Genomic DNA, 12,567 nt, shown 5'->3' on the forward strand with positions numbered 1-12,567 from the left:
TCTCTAGTGTGATGAGGTCCTAATCTCATCTATTCTACTCTAAACCTGTGACTGTTTGAAAACCAGGATCAGGATCCACCATGAGTCCACTCATGAGCACAACTAGACAATATCTAGAGGAGGCAAATGAAGAAAAGTCTTTCTACACACCAACTGAATTGCCAAGACATTTTGCTGCATAAGGCCTACCCCACTGATCTATGCAAAGTTGCATAATATACAATGCTAAGCAGTTCATGAAACTAAGAATTCCTTAACAACTTCCTTATACCTGGCAAATTTCAGTGACAACTCCAGTTGTGCCACAGCTTTGTCACAGAGCCCACTGGCTCCCACTACATGTGGAAGAAGTACTTCCAGGGTGGCTCCAGGGCAAAACTGGGGTGGAAAAAAAGGCTGCTGCTGGCAACATAGGAGGCTTCCCTCAATGGGGCAAGCCAGCTGGCAAATGCTTCCTTCCATGTGATAAGAGAGAGAGGAAGCCAAAACTGCAAGGTGCAGGGCGATAGGTTCCCACGCTTCCTAGGTGAGCACTGCCGGGATCACCGTGATGTGCGACAATCTGCTGTGATTCCGGTGACGCGTGTGACAAGGCTGTAAAAAATACAGTAATATCAATCACTACATTTGTTGCCCTGTCCATAAGCCAAAATCTACTGACAAAGATAGTTGTTACATCCTGTTTGAGATAGGACAGGCCCTTGCTGTGTTGTTAGACATTTCATTTGGAAGCACAGAGCTTGGATATGTTTCTTCTTTGGACTATAACTCCCAGAATGCCCAAGTGACTACAGCACGTGATATTCTGGGTCCAGAATCCTAATGCCATCATAACTCTGCTAGTTATTACACTTTTTGTATCCTTGTACAAGGAGGTATCAAGTTCCGCCTTACACAAACAGTTCCCCTTCACTTCACAGCACCACAATTTATATGCCCAGTGAATGATTAGATTCCCTTTTGAGAAGAGAATTGCAGTAAAGAGTAAATGAGTGTATGTATGGAATCAGTTTTGGGATGAATAAGACTGGTGTGTGAGGTTGTGTGAGGTTGATTGTTTGCAAATGCCGGGTGAGATTGAAAAGGGAAAAATCATGTGTTGAGAGTATTTAAGATGGCCACTTAAATGCCCTCACGGAGAGAGAAGAAATTGGGAAAATCTTTTGGAAAAAAATTGATATTAGTTGTGAAACTGTCTGAGAGAGAAAGTAGTGGCAATTCGAGATGCATTTAAATTTAGAAGATTTTGTGGGGAGAGCTGTGATAAAGTGAATGTTATGGGGTTGCCTTGCTAAAATACTGAGATGCTTTTTAAGGTTCAACATGTTTAGAAATTGAATTGGCAAAGGAAGATAAACTGTTGCAATATGAGATGGAAGTGAGGAGGATTAAGCATCAAGGAAAAAGTACAGATTTTAAAAATGTTAATTAATTACCTGTTACAGTATCCCCCTGTTTTACCAGAAGATTTAAAGTGGATGAGAGATCCTGGGGAGTGTGACATCTGAGACAGGAGTGAAAGGGGTCTGCTACTTGATGAATCCCCACGGGTACGAGGAAGTAAAATTGTGGATGAGCTAAGCCTGCTTGAGAGAAGACTACACAGCAGAGGACCCTGACTTACAGCAAATAAACTTAAAAATTGGATGATTGAATAAAGAACTAATTAAACCATACATAAATAAAATAAAAAGACATACACTTCAAAGACTTAAAACATAAGAATAAAGTTGCCCTGAATAGGAGAGAGACTTAGTTTTTGAAACTACAATCAAGCAAGAAGTAAGAAGAAAGAAGAAAGAAGAATAAATGGACTTTTTTGGTGACGGGGGTGTATTTGTGGGATTTCTGATTATTGTGGGGTTGATCTGGTTGGCTTACCGTTATAAGCATGTTTTATGGGGGAAAGCTTATTCGTTTTGGAATGTGGAATACTTATTACCTGATGATGTTGAGTGTAATTGTCCCAGAGCTCGTGCAGGGAGGATGGGAGCAGAACATATTCCACCAGATGATTCAGAACATAGCGAATGAGACAGAAGCTACTGACTGTTGGATTTGTAGTCATGGGCCTACTTCCCAGCGTGAGGGATGGCCACTTATGGTAGGAACATTATTAAGCCAAAAGGGATGGAGCAATTTAAGGCCTCAAAATTATGAGATGACTGAAACTTTACTTGATCCAGGACAAGCTATAATAACACATGCAGAGACTTCGCCAGAGGCCCCAGCTTGCATTATTTGGGAGAAAGATGAGAGATGGACCCAAGATAGAGACAACCCTCTCCACACACACCAAATAGAACTTGGTCATTATCCCAATTGTAATCTCCTTCTCCATGTATTCAAAACAGAGGCGTCTGAAGATATTAGCCTCTTAGCCCGTTTGGAACACTCAAGAAGGGTAAAAAGATCTGATGGAGTTGTTTCACCAGAATTGGGCACGCACATTAAACAGGCCCAGGCAAAAGTAGCCAGCAGGGGTCGTGATCCACCAAAGGCTCCTAGCAAAGGGCTGCCTCAGGGCCAGGGGGAACCACCTGTTGAAGGGCCACAGCAGAGTAGAGGAGAATCAAATCCTGCAAAAGTGGTAAAAGGGGTGGAAGCCCACCAGGAAGTGCCTAAATCGTTGGTAGCCAAGGGTGGCTTGTCTCAGGGATTGTATTGGATCTGTGGTCAATGGGCGGGAAAGATTTTGCCGCCATTTTGGGAAGGAACGTGCACGATTGGTACTCTGATGTTAGCGGATGTGACAATATACCCAGAACAACAATCCCAGGTGACTTGGAGAAGGGAGCGTGAAGAACAGCGTTTGAAAAGAGCTTATGATGAAACACTTGGATATGACCCAGACCAAACTTATTTAAATGAGGGAGAAAGGCTGGGAGCCATCTTGTTCCCTGCTGCGGGTGTAGCTCTAAATATAAGACAGATTCGGAGACTCTCAGCTCAAGTGGAGAGGCTGGCGAACGAAACTGTGGCTGGAATAAGAGCTCTGCAGACAGAAGTTGATTCCTTGGCAGGGGTCCTGATGCAACACAAACTTGCTTTGGACTACCTATTGTCTGTACAAGGAGGGCTATGTTCTTTTCTCAATACCACGTGCTGCCACTATATAAACAAATCGGGAGAGATTGAATCTGATATAGATAAGATACAGAAAGTAGTATCTACCATCAGAATTGGATACGCCCCAAAGGGAGAGAGTGTTTTTGGCTGGTTAACTGATTGGTTGCCAAACTTCCAATGGTTAAAAGACCTCATCGTTGTAGGATTTGTTATCTTGATAATTGGTATTCTGATCATGTTCCTACTGCCTTGTGTGATTGCTTGCTTAAGGAATATGATTGAAAGAATTGTTATTACGGCAAATGCCCGACATGGAAGTCAATTGAAACAACTTATGACTCTGGAGATAGAAGAAATGCAACAGTTATCCAGGGGAGATAAGGTGGTATAATCACTCTAAGGGTGTGACTCCGAAAAAAAATGGTTTTCTTCGTCACAAGATTTTGTGGGGTATGTGGCAGCAGCTAAATAGAAATTAATGAAATTAATGAAATCTTACCTTAAAAAAGGATTCTTAATAATATGAAGAAGGAATTCTGCTAGTGATTCTCTGGTGGAAGGGAAAACGACAGATGGCATGAAAGGACAGGAGGCTGGGGACCTAATCTTGTGTCAATATTTGGATAAGCCGAGGTCAAGAGTGGAGCTATATGTGGAAACCTACGAGGGTGGGTGCCGAGAACAATTGATAATTATTAACCTAAGGAAGAAGCGGACATTTGAAGATATGGTATAACAGCGCCACCTCCTGTCTGGTTGAAGTAAATAGCAGGCAAAATGAAATATCTTTTTAATGGAACAAATGTATGGGGAATATAATTAAGGAGAATTAATAAGGGAAATGCTTGTTTTTAATGAGAATTATGAAGATACAGAGATGAAGATGTGTGGAATCATATAATTTAATGTGTGAAGAAAAATGAAGTTATAATTCAATGTAAATCAATGTAACTCATCTGGAGCGAAGTCAGATGATGTAAGGGGAAAGTTGTGGAAAACATAATATTGTGCCAATAAGTGTTCTTGCCAACATATGTTCTTGGCTACGATTCGAGGCCAAACTGATTAGATTGTGTAAATGTCAAATGGATCTACGCATGTGCGAACTGGATAATTTTGCCTATAAATGCTGGGTGTTTTGGGGCTAGGGCTTTGTACCTCAACAGCCAGATTGGAGCTGAGGTGCCCTTACCTGGGTAAGCAATAAATTCTGTGAACTTGCAAAGCTGTCTCTGTCTCTTCCTTCCTCCTATTTCTCCTGGAATTTCTTGGGGACCCTCGCTCTCCTGCTTCAATTGGCGCCCAACGTGGGGCTGGAGAAAAGGAAGAAGGAAAGGTAAGCTTTTGGAAGCTGGTGCTTCTCACTCAGGGGCTGGACAAGGCATGGATCAGGGGAGATGAAAAAGGGTACCCATAAGGAAAAATCGCCTCCACTGGCCTGTTCCTTTGCTGGCTCCTTGACTGAGAGGGCATTGGGAATTAACAGCTGCAGTTCCAGAAAAAGGGAAAAGCTAGCTTTTTTTAAGGTACAGGCATTTGTGGATATGCCTGAGGAAACAGGTTTGGGGGAACATTTTTTCAAAGGAGGTACTGCAGACCTCAAGAAGAAAAACCCCCCTGAGTGTTGCGTTCGCCACAGAAGGCTCACTCTTAGGTTAAGAAAAAGTGCACTTTGAAAAGGGAAAATTGTTATGTTGATTCTATGTGTTGTGTATTGTGGAATCTGGCTGGGTCTATAATGCATCGTCTCTTCTAGCTGCTTTGCAACCGTATGTCTGTTTCTGTTTTTGCTTTGTCTCTTTGTTAAATGTCAGTATGTTCATAAAGAAAAGAAACTAATGGTTATAGGCTTCCGGGAAAAAGCCAAAAGAAAAGAAATGATGATAAAATGAGAAAAAAAAAGGAAAAGAGAAAAAAGAAAAATATGTGAAATATGTGTTTGTCTTTTGGGAAAAAGGGAAAATGTCTGTATACATTCTCTGGAAAACTTGAATGTGTGTGTGGTTAGAAAAAGAACAAGGATAAAAAGAATGTGTGTAGCTGTTTGTGTTGTGAGAGAAATAATCTTCACAGGTTTCAAATAAAAGGAAAAAAAGAGGAAAATTCAGGAAAACCTGGAACACATGATGGGGAAAGACCAAGTATGTGGGTAAGAGAAAGCCATCCAAGAAGAAAGTTAAGGTATGTTGAGAGAATGTTGAGAAAGCAAGGAAAAAGTAAGTCAGAAGAGCGAAATGGTTAATCACAGGAGAAGAACCAGAGTGTGTGATTACCATGTGGGAAAAGAGAGAATGAGAATGTAAAAGAAAGTCATGCAGTAGTGATGAAATGTTAGTACAGAAGTAAAGAGGGATTAAAAAATAATGAAAGAAAATTGTTGAGATGTGTGAGAAAGAAGTGTGAGAAGTGAATGATTAGATTCCCTTTTGAGAAGAGAATTGCAGTAAAGAGTAAATGAGTGTATGTATGGAATCAGTTTTGGGATGAATAAGACTGGTGTGTGAGGTTGTGTGAGGTTGATTGTTTGCAAATGCCGGGTGAGATTGAAAAGGGAAAAATCATGTGTTGAGAGTATTTAAGATGGCCACTTAAATGCCCTCACGGAGAGAGAAGAAATTGGGAAAATCTTTTGGAAAAAAATTGATATTAGTTGTGAAACTGTCTGAGAGAGAAAGTAGTGGCAATTCGAGATGCATTTAAATTTAGAAGATTTTGTGGGGAGAGCTGTGATAAAGTGAATGTTATGGGGTTGCCTTGCTAAAATACTGAGATGCTTTTTAAGGTTCAACATGTTTAGAAATTGAATTGGCAAAGGAAGATAAACTGTTGCAATATGAGATGGAAGTGAGGAGGATTAAGCATCAAGGAAAAAGTACAGATTTTAAAAATGTTAATTAATTACCTGTTACAGTATCCCCCTGTTTTACCAGAAGATTTAAAGTGGATGAGAGATCCTGGGGAGTGTGACATCTGAGACAGGAGTGAAAGGGGTCTGCTACTTGATGAATCCCCACGGGTACGAGGAAGTAAAATTGTGGATGAGCTAAGCCTGCTTGAGAGAAGACTACACAGCAGAGGACCCTGACTTACAGCAAATAAACTTAAAAATTGGATGATTGAATAAAGAACTAATTAAACCATACATAAATAAAATAAAAAGACATACACTTCAAAGACTTAAAACATAAGAATAAAGTTGCCCTGAATAGGAGAGAGACTTAGTTTTTGAAACTACAATCAAGCAAGAAGTAAGAAGAAAGAAGAAAGAAGAATAAATGGACTTTTTTGGTGACGGGGGTGTATTTGTGGGATTTCTGATTATTGTGGGGTTGATCTGGTTGGCTTACCGTTATAAGCATGTTTTATGGGGGAAAGCTTATTCGTTTTGGAATGTGGAATACTTATTACCTGATGATGTTGAGTGTAATTGTCCCAGAGCTCGTGCAGGGAGGATGGGAGCAGAACATATTCCACCAGATGATTCAGAACATAGCGAATGAGACAGAAGCTACTGACTGTTGGATTTGTAGTCATGGGCCTACTTCCCAGCGTGAGGGATGGCCACTTATGGTAGGAACATTATTAAGCCAAAAGGGATGGAGCAATTTAAGGCCTCAAAATTATGAGATGACTGAAACTTTACTTGATCCAGGACAAGCTATAATAACACATGCAGAGACTTCGCCAGAGGCCCCAGCTTGCATTATTTGGGAGAAAGATGAGAGATGGACCCAAGATAGAGACAACCCTCTCCACACACACCAAATAGAACTTGGTCATTATCCCAATTGTAATCTCCTTCTCCATGTATTCAAAACAGAGGCGTCTGAAGATATTAGCCTCTTAGCCCGTTTGGAACACTCAAGAAGGGTAAAAAGATCTGATGGAGTTGTTTCACCAGAATTGGGCACGCACATTAAACAGGCCCAGGCAAAAGTAGCCAGCAGGGGTCGTGATCCACCAAAGGCTCCTAGCAAAGGGCTGCCTCAGGGCCAGGGGGAACCACCTGTTGAAGGGCCACAGCAGAGTAGAGGAGAATCAAATCCTGCAAAAGTGGTAAAAGGGGTGGAAGCCCACCAGGAAGTGCCTAAATCGTTGGTAGCCAAGGGTGGCTTGTCTCAGGGATTGTATTGGATCTGTGGTCAATGGGCGGGAAAGATTTTGCCGCCATTTTGGGAAGGAACGTGCACGATTGGTACTCTGATGTTAGCGGATGTGACAATATACCCAGAACAACAATCCCAGGTGACTTGGAGAAGGGAGCGTGAAGAACAGCGTTTGAAAAGAGCTTATGATGAAACACTTGGATATGACCCAGACCAAACTTATTTAAATGAGGGAGAAAGGCTGGGAGCCATCTTGTTCCCTGCTGCGGGTGTAGCTCTAAATATAAGACAGATTCGGAGACTCTCAGCTCAAGTGGAGAGGCTGGCGAACGAAACTGTGGCTGGAATAAGAGCTCTGCAGACAGAAGTTGATTCCTTGGCAGGGGTCCTGATGCAACACAAACTTGCTTTGGACTACCTATTGTCTGTACAAGGAGGGCTATGTTCTTTTCTCAATACCACGTGCTGCCACTATATAAACAAATCGGGAGAGATTGAATCTGATATAGATAAGATACAGAAAGTAGTATCTACCATCAGAATTGGATACGCCCCAAAGGGAGAGAGTGTTTTTGGCTGGTTAACTGATTGGTTGCCAAACTTCCAATGGTTAAAAGACCTCATCGTTGTAGGATTTGTTATCTTGATAATTGGTATTCTGATCATGTTCCTACTGCCTTGTGTGATTGCTTGCTTAAGGAATATGATTGAAAGAATTGTTATTACGGCAAATGCCCGACATGGAAGTCAATTGAAACAACTTATGACTCTGGAGATAGAAGAAATGCAACAGTTATCCAGGGGAGATAAGGTGGTATAATCACTCTAAGGGTGTGACTCCGAAAAAAAATGGTTTTCTTCGTCACAAGATTTTGTGGGGTATGTGGCAGCAGCTAAATAGAAATTAATGAAATTAATGAAATCTTACCTTAAAAAAGGATTCTTAATAATATGAAGAAGGAATTCTGCTAGTGATTCTCTGGTGGAAGGGAAAACGACAGATGGCATGAAAGGACAGGAGGCTGGGGACCTAATCTTGTGTCAATATTTGGATAAGCCGAGGTCAAGAGTGGAGCTATATGTGGAAACCTACGAGGGTGGGTGCCGAGAACAATTGATAATTATTAACCTAAGGAAGAAGCGGACATTTGAAGATATGGTATAACAGCGCCACCTCCTGTCTGGTTGAAGTAAATAGCAGGCAAAATGAAATATCTTTTTAATGGAACAAATGTATGGGGAATATAATTAAGGAGAATTAATAAGGGAAATGCTTGTTTTTAATGAGAATTATGAAGATACAGAGATGAAGATGTGTGGAATCATATAATTTAATGTGTGAAGAAAAATGAAGTTATAATTCAATGTAAATCAATGTAACTCATCTGGAGCGAAGTCAGATGATGTAAGGGGAAAGTTGTGGAAAACATAATATTGTGCCAATAAGTGTTCTTGCCAACATATGTTCTTGGCTACGATTCGAGGCCAAACTGATTAGATTGTGTAAATGTCAAATGGATCTACGCATGTGCGAACTGGATAATTTTGCCTATAAATGCTGGGTGTTTTGGGGCTAGGGCTTTGTACCTCAACAGCCAGATTGGAGCTGAGGTGCCCTTACCTGGGTAAGCAATAAATTCTGTGAACTTGCAAAGCTGTCTCTGTCTCTTCCTTCCTCCTATTTCTCCTGGAATTTCTTGGGGACCCTCGCTCTCCTGCTTCAGCAGGGGATTCTCTTTTGGTCTTGTGACTATTATGACCAAAGCAAAGTAGCATAGTCACAATTGTATACCATTTTGTTGGGCATGCATGAAAAGAAATTCATGATATTCCTGTCATATTTTTGGTTGCATTGCTATGGATGCATCCAGGCTGACTGAAAAATCCCAGATTTTGTTTTTGTTCTTAAATAAATCAAACCACTCTGGAAAACTGGTATAAAATGTGTCTGATATACCAGGAGCTGACAGAAAATCAGCTAAACAAAAATGGGATAAACAAAAATGGTAAATTAAAATAAAACCAGAAAATACAGGAACAAAATCTGGGATATCCTGGTGTTTTTAGTTTTAATCAGGCTGGATACCATGCCATTCTCACAGGAACAATTCTGCTATGTAGCTGGGCATCTCTATGATGTTATAATACTGGAAACTAAACAAGAATGATAAATAGAATAATAATCTTTTATTTCTGAAGCAATCCATGTATTCTTGTGTGTTGAGATGAGTCTATAACCATCGGGTTGTTTCACAGTTAACATAGATTTATGTATGCAAAGTTTCCATAACAACATCTTTTTATATACTCCAACTACTTTATGATTCATGTTATTACATCTCTGATGAACTTCATACATACATATAAATATACTCATGTGATACTTCAGGGATATATGCCCAAGGACAATGTGTGATCCCTGCACATTCAGATATATGTGGCTATACTGTGAACCTATACTCAGCTGTCATGTGATATTCAGTTAGATCAGGACCAGATTTGTTGCAATCAAAACTGATGATCTATTGTGGAAGGTCTGTTTCATATTACTAAAATGCTCTACATTTCCCTTTTTTGGATTTCTTTCCAATATTTCCACCAGGCCAGGCTGCAAATCATACATCTGTAAGTCACTTTTCTCTGCACATAGCTAAGGGGTAGTCTACACCAGCAAATTAATTTAGCTGCAATTCCAAGTATTCCTTTCTGAATTCACAATCTTAGTACCACGCCTTCCTTAAATAAAGCAGACTCTAATTTCACCGCTATCATGATACATATGTCAAGCATCCAGTTTTTTCGCCTAAAGATTAAAATGTGAATGTATAAATCATATTAACACCTAAAAGGAATCCTTTCATTGTGAAACACATAGGCTGTCCTGTGTTCCCAAAACACTGGAAACAGGATGAGTTTCATTGTTTCTTTTAAAATCTGTGTAGACAGCCCCTTAATTATCATTCTAAAAATATTCACCTAACTATGTACTAGTTTTGCAGCTACTTCATACACTAGAGAATGACCCCACTTTAAATCCGGTTGCTGCCTCCTGCAGAATTCTGGGGTTTGTAGTTTAGGGAAGAGCCTTTAACATCCTCACTAAACTACAAATGCCAAAATTCTGCAGGAGGCAGAAACCGGATTTAAAGTGGCGTCATTCTCTAGTGTGATGAGGTCCTAATCTCATCTATTCTACTCTAAACCTGTGACTGTTTGAAAACCAGGATCAGGATCCACCATGAGTCCACTCATGAGCACAACTAGACAATATCTAGAGGAGGCAAATGAAGAAAAGTCTTTCTACACACCAACTGAATTGCCAAGACATTTTGCTGCATAAGGCCTACCCCACTGATCTATGCAAAGTTGCATAATATACAATGCTAAGCAGTTCATGAAACTAAGAATTCCTTAACAACTTCCTTATACCTGGCAAATTTCAGTGACAACTCCAGTTGTGCCACAGCTTTGTCACAGAGCCCACTGGCTCCCACTACATGTGGAAGAAGTACTTCCAGGGTGGCTCCAGGGCAAAACTGGGGTGGAAAAAAAGGCTGCTGCTGGCAACATAGGAGGCTTCCCTCAATGGGGCAAGCCAGCTGGCAAATGCTTCCTTCCATGTGATAAGAGAGAGAGGAAGCCAAAACTGCAAGGTGCAGGGCGATAGGTTCCCACGCTTCCTAGGTGAGCACTGCCGGGATCACCGTGATGTGCGACAATCTGCTGTGATTCCGGTGACGCGTGTGACAAGGCTGTAAAAAATACAGTAATATCAATCACTACATTTGTTGCCCTGTCCATAAGCCAAAATCTACTGACAAAGATAGTTGTTACATCCTGTTTGAGATAGGACAGGCCCTTGCTGTGTTGTTAGACATTTCATTTGGAAGCACAGAGCTTGGATATGTTTCTTCTTTGGACTATAACTCCCAGAATGCCCAAGTGACTACAGCACGTGATATTCTGGGTCCAGAATCCTAATGCCATCATAACTCTGCTAGTTATTACACTTTTTGTATCCTTGTACAAGGAGGTATCAAGTTCCGCCTTACACAAACAGTTCCCCTTCACTTCACAGCACCACAATTTATATGCCCAGCCTTCATTAAGCACAGACCTGATCCTCTGAGCAGGAATAACAAAAGGAATGGCCACCAGGACAATGGCAGACTCGTTTGTCCCAAGTTATTCATGCAATTATGCTGTCAGCACTTGGCCAGGATCTTCATCCAAGAGTCTGCTCTCTGAGAAACAGCATTGGTTTTGATGTTACTTTACATCATTACATGAGCAGTGAGGTTGGGGAGGACCCCAAGCATTTGAAAATACATAATCAATTTCTGCCTAAGGCAAGCTACAACCTGCACCAAGTCTCTGACCCAGTAAATATGGGCTAGAAGTTGGGTCTTCTCCAAAGGAAAATGTCTCCGCCACACACACTCCCCAACCAATTGTCCAGAACGAAGCACTTTATGGATGTGTTTGTTCTAAGGTTTATCTAGGAAATCTTCCAAATAATCTTTTGATTTAATGAAATAACATATGGAAAATGAATACACAACATGGAGCCCCTGCATTGGCGTGTGGCTTGGAGCACTTTCGGCAAGCCCAATTACCTTTTGAAGAGGCTGTGCAGCTGCTCTGAGAAAGGCAACTGCAGTCCTGAATGTGCCAATGGAAACTTAAGGTGCAGGATACTCTATCTGTAGAAAGTAAACCCAGCCAGCAAATGGCTTTAGAGCTGGCAAGCCTCAGAGAAAAGCATTCACCATAACCCAGTACTGACCTTGGACCTTCTTGCTGATGTCGCCAAGGCTGTGGCTTTTCTCTGAGAACAGTTCATGATCCTGGGTTTTTAATAAGGGAATTTCTATTTTACTCCATCTCTGCTTCATTAAACAGCCTGTAATGCGCTAGACAAGGCAGATAGAGGGCAGCTTGTTAAAGGTTTAATGAGTAAATACATTTCCCCCATCCCACCCTTAGCTTTATCCATGGTCATTCAGCCTTAAATAGGACTCTGCTGGGCAAGTGAAGGGGCTCCTGTTCTTGTCTTCCACAAAGAGGAGGCTGGGATAAACTTTACTCATTGAACCAGAACACAGTTCTAAAGAGGAGGCTGGATTTTATGCATGTGATACTATCAATGGCAGTCAGTCAGAAAGTGTTAGATGGAAGACCTTCATTTCTCATCCTAACATGTGTTCATGTAGGTTGGCCACATTTTATTGGGCAGAAATGGTGAGTGGGCATTGAGTGAGCAGTGACAATGAATGGCCAAGTAACCTCTTCAAAAAAAACTTCTTGAAGAAATGTGAAAATAATTCTGAAAATAAAGCAGCGAGCAGGTCGTTCTAACCTCTTTAGGGAGGGAGTTCCAGAGCCACAGGGT

The 12,567-nt window shown here is 41.1% G+C and overlaps 1 long non-coding RNA gene across 1 annotated transcript; it reads left to right on the forward strand.

Annotated features, from left to right (window-relative positions):
* Positions 1-946: 946 nt before the first annotated feature.
* Positions 947-8,829, forward strand: LOC137095823 (uncharacterized). Its single transcript, XR_010908984.1, has 2 exons — positions 947-4,265; positions 5,981-8,829. It is a non-coding gene; the product is annotated as an uncharacterized lncRNA (long non-coding RNA).
* The last annotated feature ends 3,738 nt before the right edge of the window (positions 8,830-12,567 follow it).

Source organism: Anolis sagrei, chromosome 1, assembly GCF_037176765.1.
Source record: "Anolis sagrei isolate rAnoSag1 chromosome 1, rAnoSag1.mat, whole genome shotgun sequence".
In the NCBI taxonomy this organism is placed as follows: Eukaryota; Metazoa; Chordata; class Lepidosauria; order Squamata; family Dactyloidae; genus Anolis; species Anolis sagrei.